The following is an 18,478-nucleotide window of genomic DNA, read 5'->3' on the forward strand; positions in this document are numbered from 1 at the left end:
AACGCAATTCAAAATTATTTTTTCACATATCCAAGAATAAAGTTTGAGGATGACACAAATATTCATTTTCACAAAGTTTGCTATTCAGTTTTTAAGATGGCAATTTGCATCTACTCCAGAATGTTATGAAGAGTGAGCAGATGAATTGCAATTAATTGCAAAGTCCCTCTTTTCCATGAAAATTATCCTAATCCCAAAAAAAACATTTCCACTGGATTTTAGCCCTGCCACAAAAAAACCTGCTGACATCATTTCAGTGATCCTCTCGTTAACACAGGTGAGAGTGTTGAGGAGGATAGGGCTGGAGATCACTCTGTCACACTGATTGAGTTAGAATAGAGAGTCTCAATTGTTGTGAAGAAGGCTTCTGGGTGCCCAAGAAAGTCGAACAAGCTCCAGGACCATCTCCTAAAGTTAATTTAGTGGCGGGATCGGGGGGACACCACCAGTGCAGAGCTCAGGAGCGGCAGCAGGTAGGTGTGAGTGCATCTGCACACTCAGTGAGGTGAAGACTTTTGGAGGATGGCCTGGTGGGTATCAAGAAGGGCAGCAAAAAAAGCCACTTCTCTCCAAGAAAAACATCAGGGACAGACTGATATTCTGCAAAAGGTACAGGGATTGGACTGCTGAAGATTGCTGGGGTCAAGTCATTTTTCTCTGATGAGTCCAATTTCTGATTGTTTGAGGAATCCGGAAAAAACATTGTCCAGAGAAGAAAAGGTGAGCGGCGCTACCATCAGTCCTGTGTCATGGTAACAGTATAGCATTCTGAGACCATTCATGTGGGGTTGCTTCTCAGCCAAGGGAGTGGGCTCACCCTCAATTCTGCTTAAGAACACAGCTATGAATAAAGAATGATACTAAAACATCCTCCGAGAGCAACTTCTCCCAACCATCCAAGAACAGTTTGATGACAAACAATGATGGAGCACCAGGCCATAAGGCAAAAGTGATAGCTAAGTGGCTTTGGGGAATAAAACATCTGAATTTTTGTTCCATGGCCAATCTGAGGCCAATCCTCAAGAGGTGGGTGGATAAACAAAAACTCACAAATTCTGACAAGCTCCAAGCATTGATTATACAAGAATGGGCTGCCATCAGTCAGGATTTGGCCCAGAAGTTGATTGATAGCTATGTCAGGGTGAATTGCAGAGGTCTTAAAAAAAAGAAGGGTTAACACTGCAAATGTTGACTCTGTACATAAACTTAACGTAATTGTCAATAAAAGCCTTTGAAACTTATGAAAAGCTTGTAATTATACTTCAGTTTATCATAGAAACATCTGACAAAAAATTCTGAAAACAATGAAGCAGCAAACTTTGTGAAAACCAAATAGTTTTGGCCACGAGTGTATTTTGGAAATATATTTTTGGAATGGTATATTCAGTACTTTCTACAGGTCAGAAATTTGATTCCATTTTGTTTAAATTTCATTCTTTTTGTTTGTAAATATGAAATTAATTGATGCATAATACAATTCATGTTTGTTACTCATGTTTCTTAAGGAGGTGGTTTAAAAATTCTAATAAATGATTGAAAAAAAGCATGAATTAAACGAAAATTACAGATTATGGAAGGTCTTCATAATCACTACTGTATCAACATATTTTGAAAAGTAATGAAATAAAAGTTAAAAAAAAAAAGAAATACTACTGTAACACCTTACTATAAAAAGTTATAACAATGAAGAGTCTGATCGAGTCCTCGATCGGCTACAGGGGAATGGCACGGAGGAGGAATTGGTGGAACCTGTAGAGGGCTAAATTTTATAATACTACAAAAATACAAAGCGTTTTGTTTGCACTTCATTGTAAACAAATGTAAAATTGTGTCGTAATAAAGGCTATTTTTGTCATGTTAAACATTGCAAATAAATAGCAGATCAATTACTTCAGAACTACAATTATACATGATCTTCGGATTTTGTGTGACGGTTTCGCTGTGAAGCGCACACTACGGAGGTGAAATGCTTAAGCTACGAAGTACAAAGAATTGTGGGAAATCGAGGCGCAAAGCCCCGCCCAGTGACCCGCGCTATTTACATGCTGAGAGCTTGAAAATGCAAAGTGAAAAATGAAAATTCAGTGAGCAGCAGGTGGCGCCAGTGCTTATTCGCGTTTAACATTTTATTTTTGCAGTTCAGGCTGAAAATGAAATTGCAAATACTGTTATTTTATTTTATTTTTAATATGTGCAGTTGTCATTCGCATAGAATATTATAAATGAAGTTGCAAACAGAGAGACTGCATTTTCATTTTATAATTTTTCATCTCCTTTTTTTTGTAGAAAATATCTCCCATACCCATAGTGGATTTATGTAAAGTATCTAGCTAAAGAGATATAAATAATTAAATACATTATAAAAAAAATGTCTACAACTTAACACTTAAATGTTTACTCGATTTATCTCATGTTTGGCTGGTGGTAAAGGACAGCCTGCTTTTGTGATGTAGGGTACGCTACAGATCCAAGCAATGCCTATTTATTATGTATACCAGTACCAAATAGAAGAAAATTAAATAGAGAACAAAGTAGATAGCAAAGTCTGGATATAAACAGTCTTAGAAAAGTTTACTGAAGATCAAAAGTATTAAGGGGAGATGATGACTTTGGAGGCTTTTTGGTCAGCATTCGCTCTTATTCAGAAGTTATGTTTTCTGACGGCCAAATTCGGTGATCTCACATCTCTTGATCACTAACGTTGCTTCCTATGTTGCCCTTCTGTCATATTTTCTCTTCTTCTTTTTGGTTCATCAAACAAGCCACATTTACTGTAAGTTAAAATGCACACATTTGATTGGTTATCTTGTCCTGATGACGAATGACTCTGATCAAAGTGTTTGATGTTTTAATCCGGCAACAACTGAGTTACCAGCCCAGATCCTTTAGCCACTACCATGGTCTATAATTTAAATAAAGTGGAAATATACAAAAATAAACACTATTTTCCATCTTACTGTAAATTTTGTATCATTTTGAGAAATTAAATAGTGTTTTATGGTTTATTATTGTTTATATTTTGAATTAGATATATATGGGGGAACCAAAATCTTTTAATCTCTTAGGGCCTCTAAAGGTCTTAATCCAGCCCTGGTGACAACAGCAGTTCTCATAACCATGAGCTCCAGTGTGATAAAGCTCTCTTTAAAATGCCTTACAGGAGGTTCTACTTAATCTCAGCAGAAACTGGTCATCAGAACCCTTTGAACATCAGAACATTAGAACAATCTAGACAAGAACAAGCCACTCAGCCCAACAAAGCTCACCAGTCATAGTCATTTAATTCTTGTAAATAAACATCAAGTCGAGCTTTGAAAGTCCCTAAAGTTGTATTGTCTACTACACTACTTGGTAGCTTATTCCAAGTGTCTATCATTCTTTGTATAAAGAAGAACTTCCTAATGTTTGTGCGAAATTTACCCTTCACAAGTTTCCAACTGTGTCCTTATGTTCTTGATGAACTCATTTTAAAATAACAGTCTCGATCCACTGGACTAACTCCCTTCAGAATTTTAAACACTTCAATCAGGTTGCCTCTTAATCTTATTTTGCTTAAACTTTAAAGGCTGAGCTCTTTAATTCTTTCCTTCATAACTCATCCCCTGTAGCCCTGGAATCAGCCTAGTCGCTCTGCTCAGGACCTTTTCTAGTGCTGCTATGTCCTTTGTGTTGACACTGTCTGGGAAGTTGATAGCTTAGAGTACACTATGACTTCTAAATCCTTCTCATAATGCAGCGTTTCTCAACCTTTAAGTATTTGCGACCCAAGCTTTCATAACAGTTTTAATTGCGTCCCCCTAAGGTTTTTTTGAAACCCTAATAAAATTTATTCCTGTTTTTTTTGCTGCCGATACACCACTACAAGTTTAAAATTTCCCTGCGAATAGCGAAATTATGCCATATATGACAACATTTGCGCCCGGGGGGGTGCACCCCACAGTTTAAGAACCGCTGCCATAAAGGTGTACTCTTGATTTTCCGACCGCCCATTGTGTATTCAAACCTCACATTTTTACTTCCTATATGTAATACTTTACCTTTACTGACATTAAATTCCATCTGCCACAAATCTGCCCAAGCCTGTATGCTATCCAAGTCTTTCTCTAATGATATAATGGATTCCAAATTATCTGCTAATCCACCTATCTTGGTATCATCTGCAAACTTAACCAGCTTGTTACTTATATTCCTGTCTAGATCATTTATATATTTATTAAAAATAGCAGCGGCCCTAGCACTGACCCCTTTGGTCACCACTCTTAACATCGGACAGTTCTGATGAGGTTCCTCAGACCATCACCCTCTGCTTTCTGTGTCTGAGCCAATTCTGCACCCATCTACAAACATCACCCCGAACTCCCACTTCTTTTAATTTGATGTCCAACCTCTCATGTGGCACCTCATCAAATGATTTCTGAAAATGTGGAAGATGAATGTTCTCTTCGTTCCCTTGTACTAATCCATGTCTGAGAAGTTAAGCAGAAGTAAGCTTTACAAAACCATACATTATGTAAAAGCATGCTTTGTTGAGCAAATAGAAAAATATTTGTCCAAGGGACTCAAGGTCTAAGCATTCCAAACATGAGTCTGCCTTATCCCGTTTCCTCTTATCATGAAAAGCCTGCGCCTGCCTACTTTATTATTTTTCTCTTTGCAGCTGCAAGCCACCAATATCTTTACTGCAAAGCTTAAAAACTTCAGTCAAGGACACAGTGTACTTTGAGAGGGCTAAGCAGATCATTGTTTTAGAAATGAAGCTGCTTAAACCTTCAACCTTGAGAGATGACTGTTGCATTCCATAATGATATTAAATCACGCGTTCCAGGGGTATAAAACTTTGCCCCACCCGACAGACGGGGTTCAGAAGAGCCCTGACGCTGTCAAGTAATATTGATTGCCTGCTTTCTGAAACTCTGCTCACTGTGACGCTGAAGAATAAAAGCTGCTATATAACGACACCTGCTGTCTTGTCTGAGTCTCGTCCACAAAAGTCAAGATAAATAATACCATAAGCTCCACTTTGATCGTATACCTTTGTTGCTTTACCTCCTCCTTCACTATTTTTTGTACAACTAAAATAGTAATACTACTCTTTGCCTCCAGCCATGCCCTATTAGACCTAAAGATCAGCCCAGCACTGCCCTAAAGTCTCTCACTTGCTGTGGAAGGAGGCCAAGGTGTGTTAAGCTCCAGTGACAATTTTGACATGTCACTCCTTTATTCTTGTCACTCGATTGTGCACCACATGTGTGCTTCACCTCGTCCTCAATAGCTGTCATTAGACGACTGCAGTCTTTTCAACATAACACAATACATTTCTGAGTGGTGTCAATAACTTTCTGTACAATATAACTGGCTAGCAAGGTAAAAAAAAACAAATGTAACTCTGTTAAAAAAATACACGCTCGATCACTCACCTCTACGTGCTTTTTTAGGCTGGAGGGAGAATTCTTGAACCCCAGCAGCTTGTGTTTTTTTGGCTGGCATAAAGGGTAGCCCATTCACCAAAGATTGTTTTTGGAACAGACCACTTCAAACATTTCTTTTAGGTACAGCCATGAACAGAAAACACCCTGTGACGTGCACATCCTTTCCAGAACATCGATTGAAAACCAGCATTACTTGAATTCTCCATAGTGCTGCCTTGTGAAACGGGTGTAGTGCTGTGGTCACTCCACAGCTGGACTCGGTAATCACTTCTCTAGTCTCTACACCAGGGGGTCTTAAACAGGTTAATCTGAGGACCCAATTTAGAAAATGGGTACCACACTGGGACTTGAGAAGAGGAATATTACCATAATGACAGTAGAGTCATAAAGAGACAAATAATAATGGCCACATAATAATAATAATAATAATAAAAGTAAAAGTTTTCTCATTCAAACATATTTCTCACATGAATCTTATTAAAAGGGAAAGGTGGAAAACAAATGTATGGCTAAAACAATACTCCATTTCTCCATTTTCCAAACCCTGATATCCTGATCAGGGTTGTGGTGCAGCAGGAACCTCTCCCAGCAACTGCAATGTGCAGAGCAGGAACTACACTGGGACAAGACTGTAGTTCATCACACACACACACACACGCACACACACACACACACACACACACACAGACCTCAGCCCAATTTACCATCTGTAACCTCAACCTGCACATCTCTGAAGCATAGGAGGAAACCCACAAATAAATGGGAGAACATGCAAACTCCACGCTGGGAACACCTGAGGTTTGAACCTAAAGCAATAATTAACATTCAGATGTCTATCATTGCCAGTGAAAATGCTTAGTGTAAACTGAGAGAATGAAAATTTTCAAAACCTCATGTCTTTTCGTTAGGCTACTGTTCTTTACAATTAGAGAACAATGTGACAAAGTTTGCAGAGACTGGGTAGTAGCTGCGCTCATTGGACAATCTAAGAGAAATTTCATCACAACAGTTTTGATTTACACATCGAGTATAACCGCAGTGTCACGAGCTACCATGATTGTGGCTTTATTATAACACATGCTCTGCCTCTCTTGTCTTCTCTTAATAATATGACACAAATAGCTTCTTCCTCTGGCCTTCATTACCAGTATAAATTGTAACCATGCAAAATGGTGCACCTACCATGCTGAACCAAGGATATACTTCTGCAGCTCAGAACCTCCACCCTGGAGCTCCAAATAGGAGGAGGTCACCTGACTCAAATAGTGATGGCTGTCCATTACTGTATGTCAGCTCTGCATACTATGTTCTGCACCAAAACTGACTCTGTTGAACCCCACGAGCAAAGGAGGTTATTTAAATTACTAATAAGCATTTTCCAAAGGTAGATTTGTATCTATCTGACCAAGAAAGATTTCAATCTTCTAAAATAACTGCAGTGCTTTTACAGTTTATCCATATTTGATTGGCATCTAATTGCCCCATGTAAATAAGTTACAATGTATTCAGTTGTGTGCTTCAGAAAACAAACATCCATAAGCAACATAAGTATTCAATTGACGATTTCCAATAATAGGATCTATCAGCACGAACAAAATTCCTCAGACTCCTTCAATCCTCAGCTGATCACCTCTTTCTTATCGTGACTCCTGGTTCTTCACTATTTTCTGTTCCTCCAAAACAACTAGCCACTTAGTACACAGTCTCCACACAGAACAGAAGGAATGACCCCAACCCTGACAGTAAAGACTGAGGTGCTGCCCTCTGCTGGTCCACATCACTCTTCTGACTCTCAGCATTTGATGCTCAAACATTTTAATTTATTGATCTCAAGATGTTTAGAGAGGGACTTCACAGCTGTCACCACATGACACTTAGAGGCTCATGAGGGTCACTGATGGAATTCTTTGTGTTTGATGCTTTGCTGCCATCAAGTTCATGTCCTTTATGTCACAATGTCAGCAGATTCTTTCATTTGTTTTCTGTTCTTTTTTTTTCTCCATTCAGATTGTCCACTCACCCTGGTCCACAACACAGCACACAGACTACTACATCTGTCTGAAGGGAACTGGCAACCAAATGATGACAGGCGAGTGAACAAAGACCCCAGATCTGGACCTTCATGTCAGATGTGGCTGGTTCTTCCAAGTGCTGGGCAGAGAAACTCTGAGTGGTAGTCATTGTTACTGTGAACTCCAGTGGAGTTGACTCCGGACTGACATTGGGGTGACATATAAAGGAATAGGAAGGTCAAAAGACACTAAGGCAGGTCAGCTTGGATGCAATGGTCAGTTCTGGAAATTGTTCTGCACTCATTCTGGTTGCATTGTGTGACACAGTAACAAGTAGACTCAAATCAGCGCCCCCTGCAGTCACAGAATAGGCACATATTGGACTGTCCTGCTGGCTCTCTGTCATTTTATAGTGTCTCAGATACAATGACCCTCCTGCAAAGGTTCAACGCCTCTTTGACTGAGCTTCTGTATCTGGGGTTTAGGTTTGGATCAGACTCTATTGTGACAGTCTGCTCAATGAGCTCGTCTGATCATTGACTGGTGTCAGGCCCCTCATGGACCCCGTGATCATCAGAGGTGACTGAGTGCAGATGGTGCAGGCCTATAAATACCTGGGAGTGCAGCTGGATGATAAATTGGACTGGACTGCCAATACTGATGCTCTGTGCAAGAGAGGACAGAGCCAACTATACTTCCTTAGAAGGCTGGCGTCCTTCAACATCTGCAATAAGGTGCTGCAGATGTTCTATCAGACGGTTGTGGCGTGCGCCCTCTTCTACGTGGTGGTGTGCTGGGGAGGCAGCATAAAGAGGAGGGACACCTTACACCTAGACAAACTGGTGAGGAAGGCAGGCTGTATTGTAGGCATGGAGCTGGACAGTTTGACATCTGTGGCAGAGCGACGGGCGCTGAGCAGGCTCATGTCAATCATGGAGAATCCACTGCATCCACTGAACAGGATCATCTCCAGACAGAGGAGCAGCTTCAGCGACAGACTGCTGTCACTTTCCTGCTCCACCGACAGACTGAGGAGATAGTTCCTCCCCCACACTATGTGACTCTTCAATTCCATGCGGGGGGGGGGGGTAAACATTAACGTTATTCAAAGTTATTGTCTGTTATAACTGCATTTTTATCACTCTTTAATTTAATATTGTTTTTTATCAGTATGCTGCTGCTGAAGTATGTGAATTTCACCTTGGGATTAATAAAGTATCTATCTATCTATCTATCTATCTATCTATCTATCTATCTATCTATCTATCTATCTATCTATCTATCTATCTATCTATCTATCTATCTATCTATCTATCTATCTATCTATCTATCTATCTCTTCATGTGACCTGTCATTCAAGGTGTCTTGTTATTACCAAGTGAAGAGGAAAATTCAGTGGACCATACTGGAGTTCATCTGTCACTTTATGCTGGGCACCTCATATAGATGCACTACTGCTGGCTACCTCACTTTCCTCCTGGACAGTTGTGATCAATGGACCTTCCATCACCAAGAAAACACTGAGAAGACCTGGCAGAGAGCTCACCTCCATACATTGGACATGATACTGAAAACATCCCACCATTAGACACCTCTTAAACATTACTACCAGTGGATGTGCAGTCCTCTCCATAACCACACATTGGTGCTTTCTGAAATGTTTAAAATGTCTCAGCCTGAAGTAGAAGGGCAAATCGGGCTATGGGGAAGACGTGATATGAGAGTAGAGTCCTTGTCATCCAGAGTATGTACCCTAATTTAGTTTGTAGATTTGAAGTCACAAGTGTAAAATGAAAATCAGAACTGACTGCTAATCTCTTCACTCCCATGACTTAGTCGTCCAGGTGCCTGGGATTAAATGTTGGCCTTTTGGATATTTATGTGGATTTGTCTCCAAGTTCTCCAGTTTAGCCTCCAGTTCCCAAAGCCCAGCATCTTTGGTTAATTGGTTCTTCAAAATGGGCACTTTATGGGTGTGGGCTGCGATGGACTGGCTTTGAGTCCACACTTAGCTAAAGCCTTAAGACCAGGACAGTCTGAAGTTTCTCCCAGTCTTAACATTAGATAAAAAGGCCTATTAAAATAGCTAGATCAGTATATGGATATGAAAATGAATATTCTCTTCATTGATGCTTTTTCACTTGACTGGCTGTCAAGATGGTACTGATCAACATTACATTGGTGGCTTAATAAAGTGTCCTCACCAGGTAGATGGGTCCACTACATCAACCTCTATCATGGCCCTGACAGAGGTGACCATCCCCAAAGTGACCAGACGAGTTCATAAAAATATGACAGAAAATGGAAGGAGTGGGTCAACAAGTCTGAAGGGAAGAGTTTATCAAGAATGACAGATGGAGTCTTAGAAAATCACAAGAGATTAAATCCATGGTGTCTTTCAGCGGAACAAAGAAAAAATTGAAACCTGAAGAATAAAAGGGAAATGAGAAGGGAAGACAGAAGATAACAATAATTATAATAATAATACATTTAGATGGACAAGGAGAAAGGATGCGCTCTCCCCTGTCCTTCCAGGTAGGTGGGGGGCAGGTTTGAAGGTGTTCTATCCCCCCATTGGTCTGAAGTATGGCGTTTGGAATTGGCTTGTATCAGAAGCTTTTAAGTACCACGACACCCTATTGGCTCTAGGGGTTGGACAGAAAATCTATAAATCTGCTCACTCCCTCACTCTCTCTGATGAATGACCATCTCACAAACCATGAACTGAAAAGAACAACACAATGAAGAGCACAGCTCGACAGCCATATTGAGACAGGCATGTGGCCTGTTCTGAACAAAGCTGACCACAAATGAGGCCTTAACTAGAGACATTTTAAGTAACAAACAAGTCTGTGTGCCGCCTGAAACTACACATCAGCATTTATCAGGTTGTATGGTTGCTAATATTCAAATGTACTTTGCATATTGTTATTATTTATGATATTACCAATAATACATTGTTTAAATTGTAACTTAACTCCTGCTTGTCTTTTACTACACCTAATTACCTGAGGTTATAGATATAGAAGGGAAAGTGGGGAGATGTTATAAAGTACAATACCTTATAAACAGTGGTAAGTCTGTGAGATTTGAGGCATTCTGACAAAGGCTACATATTAATAATACAAAAGGGGAAAGCAGAGTAATATGTTACTCTACAAGACAAAACATACAATAATACAAAACTCCGGCGTAATACAGTATCTTAATACATAATTCGCCATCTCCTCACTCACTCACTCACTTCTGTCCGAAGCCGAATGCGCAGTCGCCTTCTGCACAGCTGCCTGAAAAACCTTACGAGACCGACATCGCGGCAGGCGGCGGATTTACGGCCATGAAAATTCAAAGAGAAAGGCGACTTCAATTAAAGCTCTAGAGGCCTGAAAGGCGATTTCGACTACAGCTCGAGGCCTAATTACACATTCATTCAATACACCTATATCAAGTTTGTGGTGCTTATACTTATTATATATTATACTATTCCACTCGTGCCCGTTTCATCTTACGTTGTCGAAACAGGCTCTTTGTCTAGTATATATATATATATATATATATATATATATATATATATATATATATCCCTCCAGCATAACACCAAAGTGAAAGACACTATATATACAATAATACATCCTCCATTGTCCCTGCACATGAATAACAAACACACACTACAAATAATGACAACGAATGATTACTGAAAAGACAATGGATGTGAAAATGAAGCCAGGTAAATAACTATCCAAATTACTGATACCTGTTCAAAATGTTGGTGTTTGATTCCCCCGAATGAATATTAGAACAATCTCACTGTGATTCCTCGTTGATGGCGGAAAATAATGTCCAACCCCGGGGTTTCTGCCGATGAATGTGCTGCAGTAAATCCGGCTGAGTGAGAAGCAAACTGGAAAAATGTCGCGATGTGAATAAAGGCAGAAAAATGATGATAAGTTGCGGGAGGAGTGAATTTCCTTCTCTCCTCTTCTTTCCCTCCTTCCCATTTAAATAATAATGAGCCAGATGTAAATGGGTAAGCCTCCATTTCTGACGTTTCCAGGGTTCACTACCTCCTCGCAACAGCCTTCCCCGTTTCTTATTATGGGGATGACATTTAAACAAACACATAGCCTACTAGCTTAAAGGGGGTGATGTGACGAGACGTGACAGGGTGCAAACACAATAAACAACAATACTTATGTGGCCCCGCTACAATGGCATCAATGTCTTCCTCATCTAGGAACTGCCTACACACTCTGGCCACATGAGGTCGGGTGTTGTCCTGCACCAAGAGGAACCCAGGGTCCCCTCCACAGCATTATGCCTGACAAAGACTCTGATACCTAATAGCAGTCAGGGTACCAGTGCCTAGCACATGGAGAGCTATGTGTCCCTCCAAGGATATGCCTCCTAATACCATCAGTGACCCACCGCCAAAATGCAGGATGATGTTGCAATGTTCACCACAGCATCTCCAGATTCTTTCACGTTAGTCACTTGTGCTCAATGTAAACCTACACTCATCTGTGAAGAGAATGGGGTACCAATGGCCAGGCTGCCAATTGTGTATTCTCTAGTGAATGCCAATCAACCTGCATGGTGCAGGGCTGTAAGCACAGGTCCCACTAGAGGACATTAGGGTCCTCATGGAGTGTGTTTGTGACAGTTTGTTCAAACACATGCACACGAGTGGCCAGCTGGAGGTCATTTGTAGGGCTCTGCCAGTGCTCCTCCTGTTCCTCATCGCACAAAGGAGCAGATACCAGTCCTGCTGCTGGGCTGATACCCTTCTACAGCCCCGTCCAGTTCTCCTCGTGTAACAGCCTGTCTCACGGCTTGCAGACAGCAAACCATCTTGTGATGGTGCATATGGATGTGCCATCCTAGAGAAGCTGGACTATCTGTGGAACCTGAATCGGCTCCAGGTACCACCTCATACTACCAGGAGTGACAAGGACAATAGAAGAAAAACTGGAGAAGAATCAGTCAGAAAGTATAAGGAGAGAGCAATGGTCTGTGGCCACCTAAGGCAATGCCATTCCCTCTTTGGGGGTTGTCTTGCTGTTGCCTATCCTGGTCACCTGTTGTCACTTTCATTTGCACCAAAGCAGGTGACGTTGATTCACAGTCACTTGTGCTTCCTAACTGGACAGACTGACATCCCCAAAGCTTAACTGACTTGATGGTAGACTGGGATGATTAGGTGTTCCCTTCATTTATTTGAGCAGTGTATTTATGAACAAATGTTTTAGGAGTATTTTAATAAATTATAAACACTTTGGTAAAACGTGAATTTTCATTTATTTCTTTCACATATCACTTTTTTAAATATTTTAACTCAATTTTTTCAGTGGTTTTTCAGAGTTGCCTGGCTTATTCTAGCAGTTTATACATTTTCCAGCAGTTCAAAAACATTTGCCAATCCTTCAAACACTCAGCTTCCTGCACTACAATGTGCCGTCGTAGAACTGGAGATACTGAGACTTGACTAATTTGTGAAGTGATGGCGTTCTCCTCCTGTCAAAAAGAGGAAATCACAGCATCCTAGAGGGGGTGAAGTCAATATGCTGATGGGGGGTCAGTTAAAGTGCAGGCCACGCTTCAGTCTTGTCAGGTTCTGTTCTAAGAGATCTTTACAATTTTTTGAAATGAGTGTGATTAGTTACTGTTATTTATCCAAATTAAGCATTCGATCAAAACATTTAATGTGAAAACACACATTTGATATCTATAACATTCATATTCTTTTCTAGGAACACAAATACTTAAAACACACCAGAGAAATCAGTACAATCTGCATCTGCAATAGTCCGTTGTTGCTGCACACATATTAATATATGTGACCAGTCTGAAAAAATCCAAATCATATTGCTACAAGTGATCATGGTGGACTGTTGCTTCCATTAGCTGGGCTCTCAGAGTCCTCCTTGGTGTCCGTATATCATTCACTTTCCATTGTTGAGGGGTCGTCTTCATTATGCTTACTGGCATGTGACCCAATATGTCGGTCAGGCAGCTTGGTTTCTGGATTTTCTTTCGACAGTTTCTTATGGAGCAAATACAGTGCATCCAGAAAGTATTCACAGTGCATCACTTTTTTCCACATTTTATGTTACAGCCTTATTCCAAAATGGATTAAATTCATTTTTTTCCTCAGAATTCCACACACAACACCCCATAATGACAACGTGAGAAAAAAGTTTACTTGAGGTTTTTGCAAATTTATTAAAAATAAAAAAACTGAGAAATCCCATGTACATAAGTATTCACAGCCTTTGCTCAATACTTTGTCGATGCACCTTTGGCAGCAATTACAGCCTCAAGTCTTTTTGAATATGATGCCACAAGCTTGGCACACCTATCCTTGGCCAGTTTCGCCCATTCCTCTTTGCAGCACCTCTCAAGCTCCATCAGCTTGGATGGGAAGCGTCGGTGCACAGCCATTTTTAAGATCTCTCCAGAGATGTTCAATCAGATTCAAGTCTGGGCTCTGGCTGGGCCACTCAAGGGACATTCACAGAGTTGTCCTGAAGCCACTTCCTTTGATATCTTGGCTGTGTGCTTAGGGGTCGTTGTCCTGCTGAAAGATGAACCGTCGCCCCGGTCTGAGGTCAAGAGCGCTCTGGAGCAGGTTTTCATTCAAGATGTCTCTGTACATTGCTGCAGTCATCATTCCCTTTATCCTGACCAGTCTCCCAGTTCCTGATGCTGAAAAACATCTCCACAGCATGATACTGCCACCACCATGCTTCGCTGTAGGGATGGTGCCAGGTTTCCTCCAAACGTGACACCTGGCATTCACACCAAAGAGTTCAATCTTGTCTCATCAGACCAGAGAATTTCTTTCTCATGGTCTGAGAGTCCTTCAGGTGCCTTTTGGCAAACTCCAGGTGGGCTGCCATGTGCCTTTTACTAAGGAGTGGCTTCCGTCTGGCCACTCTACCATACAGGCCGGACTGGTGGATTGCTGCAGAGATGGTTGTCCTTCCGGAAGTTTCTCCTCTCTCCACAGAGGACCTCTGAAGCTCTGACAGAGTGACCATTGGGTTCTTGGTCCCCTCCCTGACTAAGGGCCCTTCTCCCCCGATTGCTCAGTTTAGATGGCCGGCCAGCTCTAGGAAGAGTCCTGGTGGTTCGACCTTCTTCCACTTATGATGATGGAGGCCACTGTGCTCATTGGGGACCTTCAAAGCAGCAGAAATTTTTCTGTAACCTTCCCCAGATATGTGCCTTGAGACAATCCTGTCTCGGAGGGTCTACAGACAATTCCTTTGACTTCATGCTGGTTTGTGCTCTGACATGAACTGTCAACTGAGGGACCTTATATAGACAGGTGTGTGCCTTTCCAAATCATGTCCATTCAACTGAATTTACCACAGGTGGACTCCAATTAAGCTGCAGAAACATCTCAAGGATGATCAGGGAAACAGGATGCACCTGAGCTTAATTTTGAGCTTCATGGCAAAGGCTGTGAATACTTATGTACATGTGCTTTCTCAATTTTTTATTTTTAATAAATTTGCAAAAACCTCAAGTAAACTTTTTTCACGTTGACATTATGGGGTGTTGTGTGTAGAATTCTCAGGAAAAAAATAATTTTAATCCATTTTGGAATAAGGCTGTAACATAACAAAATGTGGAAAAAGTGATGTGCTGTGAATACTTTCCGGATGCACTGTAGGTTGTGTATTTTTTACAGTAACTTTCAATACGGGCAGCACGGTGGCGCAGTGGGTAGCGCTGCTGCCTCTCAGTTAGGAGACCCAAGTTTGCTTCCCGGGTCCTCCCTGCGTGGAGTTTGTTCTCCCCCGTGTCTGCGTAGGTTTCTTCTGGGTACTCAGGTTTCCTCCCACAGTCCAAAGACACACAGGTTAGGTGCACTGGCGATTCAAAATTTAATTTTCTTCTTTGAAGAGGAGATTTTGTGCTGCAGGTTTGACAGGGAAAGTGGCAGGAAGAAAAACATTCCTTAAAGGACAAAAAAGGGCCTTGAAATACCGGCTGTGGACTACCGCAGACTCGACAGTTTTAGGTCATCCACAGCAGATGAGTGACCATCTGAGGTTTCAGCCGATTGTAAGTCTTGATATTAAATTAAAGACTGAGGTACCAGAGGAGGGGGTTTAATGAGTTTAACACCAGACAGTAAAATGGGGGTGAAAGGAGACCCTTGAAATCTTTCTCTTTTTATTTTAATGTTGGGGATCTGTTCTTTTGTCATGGTGATGTTGCATGGTTGTTTGCCAATGAGGCATGGTGACTGAAATCAAATTTATCAGGACAGAGTGGATTTTGTATACAGTCAAAAACGTTTTTGGAATCAACCTCATGACACACTAAGGTAGTATTCCATGATCATTTTGTTTTTGTGGTAGTTGCTCATTAGCTCCTTACAACTTTTTTTCTTTCTGTGCTACTACCATCATGTTGTTTTATTCCTGGTACTTGTAAATTCTATCTGTGCCTACTGCTATGAACAGCTTGAAGCTATGACGGTTACTGGGTGGGAATTTTTAGGAATGTTGGCTTGTTCCAATTTTGGGAGCAGGCAGGTTTCTCCCCTGTAGGGAGTCACTAGTGTAGCGTTGTCATCTCTGGTTGTTGCTTTATCATATTTTTACAGTTAGCCATATCCTAGTGCAGGGATGCTAGGTGCTTTGACCAGAAGTTAGGGACATCTGGTTTGGGTGCCTTCCAGTTAGCAGGAGTTTTGAATCTGTTTTTTTATCTCTTCTGCTTTTACCTCTGTTCATGACACTTCTTGCACTTGGGTTATTTCCATTTCCTTCTGTAATGTAGTTTCTTTGTGGTATGCTTAAGAATCTTCATAAACGTTTCCCCAAAATTCTTTGTCAGATGGTATGATTTCAGGTTCATTACCAAACTTTTTGGGATTAATCCTTGAATAGTCTTTTTTTTTTTACCTTTCCATTGTGTTTTTCTTTGTATCTTCTTAACTTTTGTGTTTCAGCCAGGAGTTTTGAGTTGAATGTTTCCGTTGTGAAGCTAAGGTCTTCATATGTTAATATGCAATGTTGTAATTTCGACTGTTGGGGAGTTTTGATTGAACTTTATGTGATCTCAACTCTTCCAGAGAGACTTTAATTAGCATGTGTTCTGTTGTGATGTGACTAGCAACACTGCACATTTAAACTGTCACACCAATTGGTGTCTCCTCTTCATCTGAAGAGGTTTCATTATTGCTACCACCGTCACCTGCCCTTGTGCTGGGGCAGGGGTTGAGCACCTTTTGATCCTTGGAAATGTGCAGTCACTATGAATTATCATTGTTGATCATATTCATACTAAGAATGTAGTTTGCCATGATGAGATTTAGCATGGATCTTGCACAACGAAACCCTCCACCTGAAGGTACTCATCAAGACTTAAGTAGTTAGGCGGGTGACTTTTGACTCCTTCCCTATCTAACTTTTCTTGTTGTGAATTCTAGTATGAGTCTGAAGAGTACTCCGATCAAAAAATTGTTTGCCACATTCAGAACAAGAATATGGTTTCTTCTCTCCTGTATGAATTCTTGTGTGTTTCCAAAGACCACTCCTGTACCAGAATTGTTTACTACATTCAGAACAGGAATATGGCTTCTCTCCTGTGTGAATTGTAGTGTGGTTCTGAAGCTCCCACCTATCACGGAATTGCTTGCCACATTCAGAACAAGAATATGGCTTCTTCTCTCCTGTGTGAATTCTTACATGGTTCTGAAGGTTGTTGCGATCAGAGAATTGCATGCCACATTCATTGCAGCGATACGGCTTCTCCACTGTATGCATTATAGTGTGTCTTTGAAGACTACTCCTTCGACAGAATCGTTTGCCACATTCAGAACAGCAATACGGTTTCTCTCCCGTGTGAATTTTTTTGTGGGCCCAAACGCTACTCCTGTAACAGAATTGTTTGCCACATTCATTACAGCTATACGGCTTCTCTCCTGTGTGCATTATAGCGTGTCTTTGAAGATTACACCTGAGACAGAATCGTTTGCCACACTCGAACAGCAATATGGCTTCTCTCCTGTGTGAAATCGCATGTGGCTCTGAAGATGACTTCTGTAGGAGAATCGTTTGCCACACTGAGAGCAGCAGAAAAGTTTGTTTCCTGTAGGAAGTTTAAAAGAGGAGGGAAAAAAATCAACTCATTGCCATATTATTGAAATTAATTAAAATTAAAAGGAAAATTTTATAAGCATAAATAATCATAAGGCTTAGATTGCTCATGGAAAGACACTTAACTTGATAGCTCCATCTTCTGTATTAGAACCACACATCACAAGAGCACAATCACTAGATACATAAAGTGTAAACAGTATACTGAACAGATCTTGGGGGTATTTTTCGTACGTGGATTACTCGTTTAGCCGGATGTAATTGTTGACGATTTGGCCTGATCCTGAATCTGTCGGTTTTTCGAAACTCTTGCTGGAAGTGTTGTCATAGCAACACATCCTAATCCTCAACCTGCTCGGAGCAGGTTTGTTCTATGTAAACAACGATTAGCTCACACACTTAATCAGTGTCTGTGCGTGGAATTCATTTAGTCATGACTTCACCGTTCATGAATGAGCGACCAATTAATATATCAGTATGCAAATTATAAGAAGAGAATTTCATATAGAGAGGGTTTTGCGCGATCTGCAAGATCCTTTATTGCTCCCGGAGGAAATTCTTTTCGAAAGATACCGCTTTAACCGAGGGGGAATATTGTACCTCAAAAATTTATTAGGACCTTATATTCGAAGTCGGGCTCTCACAACCACCCAGACAGTATGCATTGCTTTGAGGTTTTTTGCAATCGGCACTTTTTTTATATACTGTAGGAGATGCAGAAAATCTAACTAAAAGTGCAGTTTGCCAGGCAATTTGTAAAGTCTGTTTGGCTCTGAAATATTTCCTTAGGGTTTTCATTGTGTTTGCTGGACACCTGTGTGTGCAGACCATAAAAGAGGTGTTTCATGCCATTGCAGGTAGGTAATACACAGGCAAAAACACCCACAGTTCCATAAAGAATCTCACAATCAGCCTAACATTC

The 18,478-nt window shown here is 40.9% G+C and overlaps 1 protein-coding gene across 2 annotated transcripts in view; it reads right to left on the bottom strand.

Annotated features, from left to right (window-relative positions):
- LOC114665113 (gastrula zinc finger protein XlCGF26.1-like) overlaps positions 1–18,478 on the bottom strand; it is a 131,134-nt gene that overhangs the window by 95,614 nt on the left and 17,042 nt on the right. The window lies entirely within an intron of this gene.

Source organism: Erpetoichthys calabaricus, chromosome 1, assembly GCF_900747795.2.
Source record: "Erpetoichthys calabaricus chromosome 1, fErpCal1.3, whole genome shotgun sequence".
Classification (NCBI taxonomy): domain Eukaryota; kingdom Metazoa; phylum Chordata; class Cladistia; order Polypteriformes; family Polypteridae; genus Erpetoichthys; species Erpetoichthys calabaricus.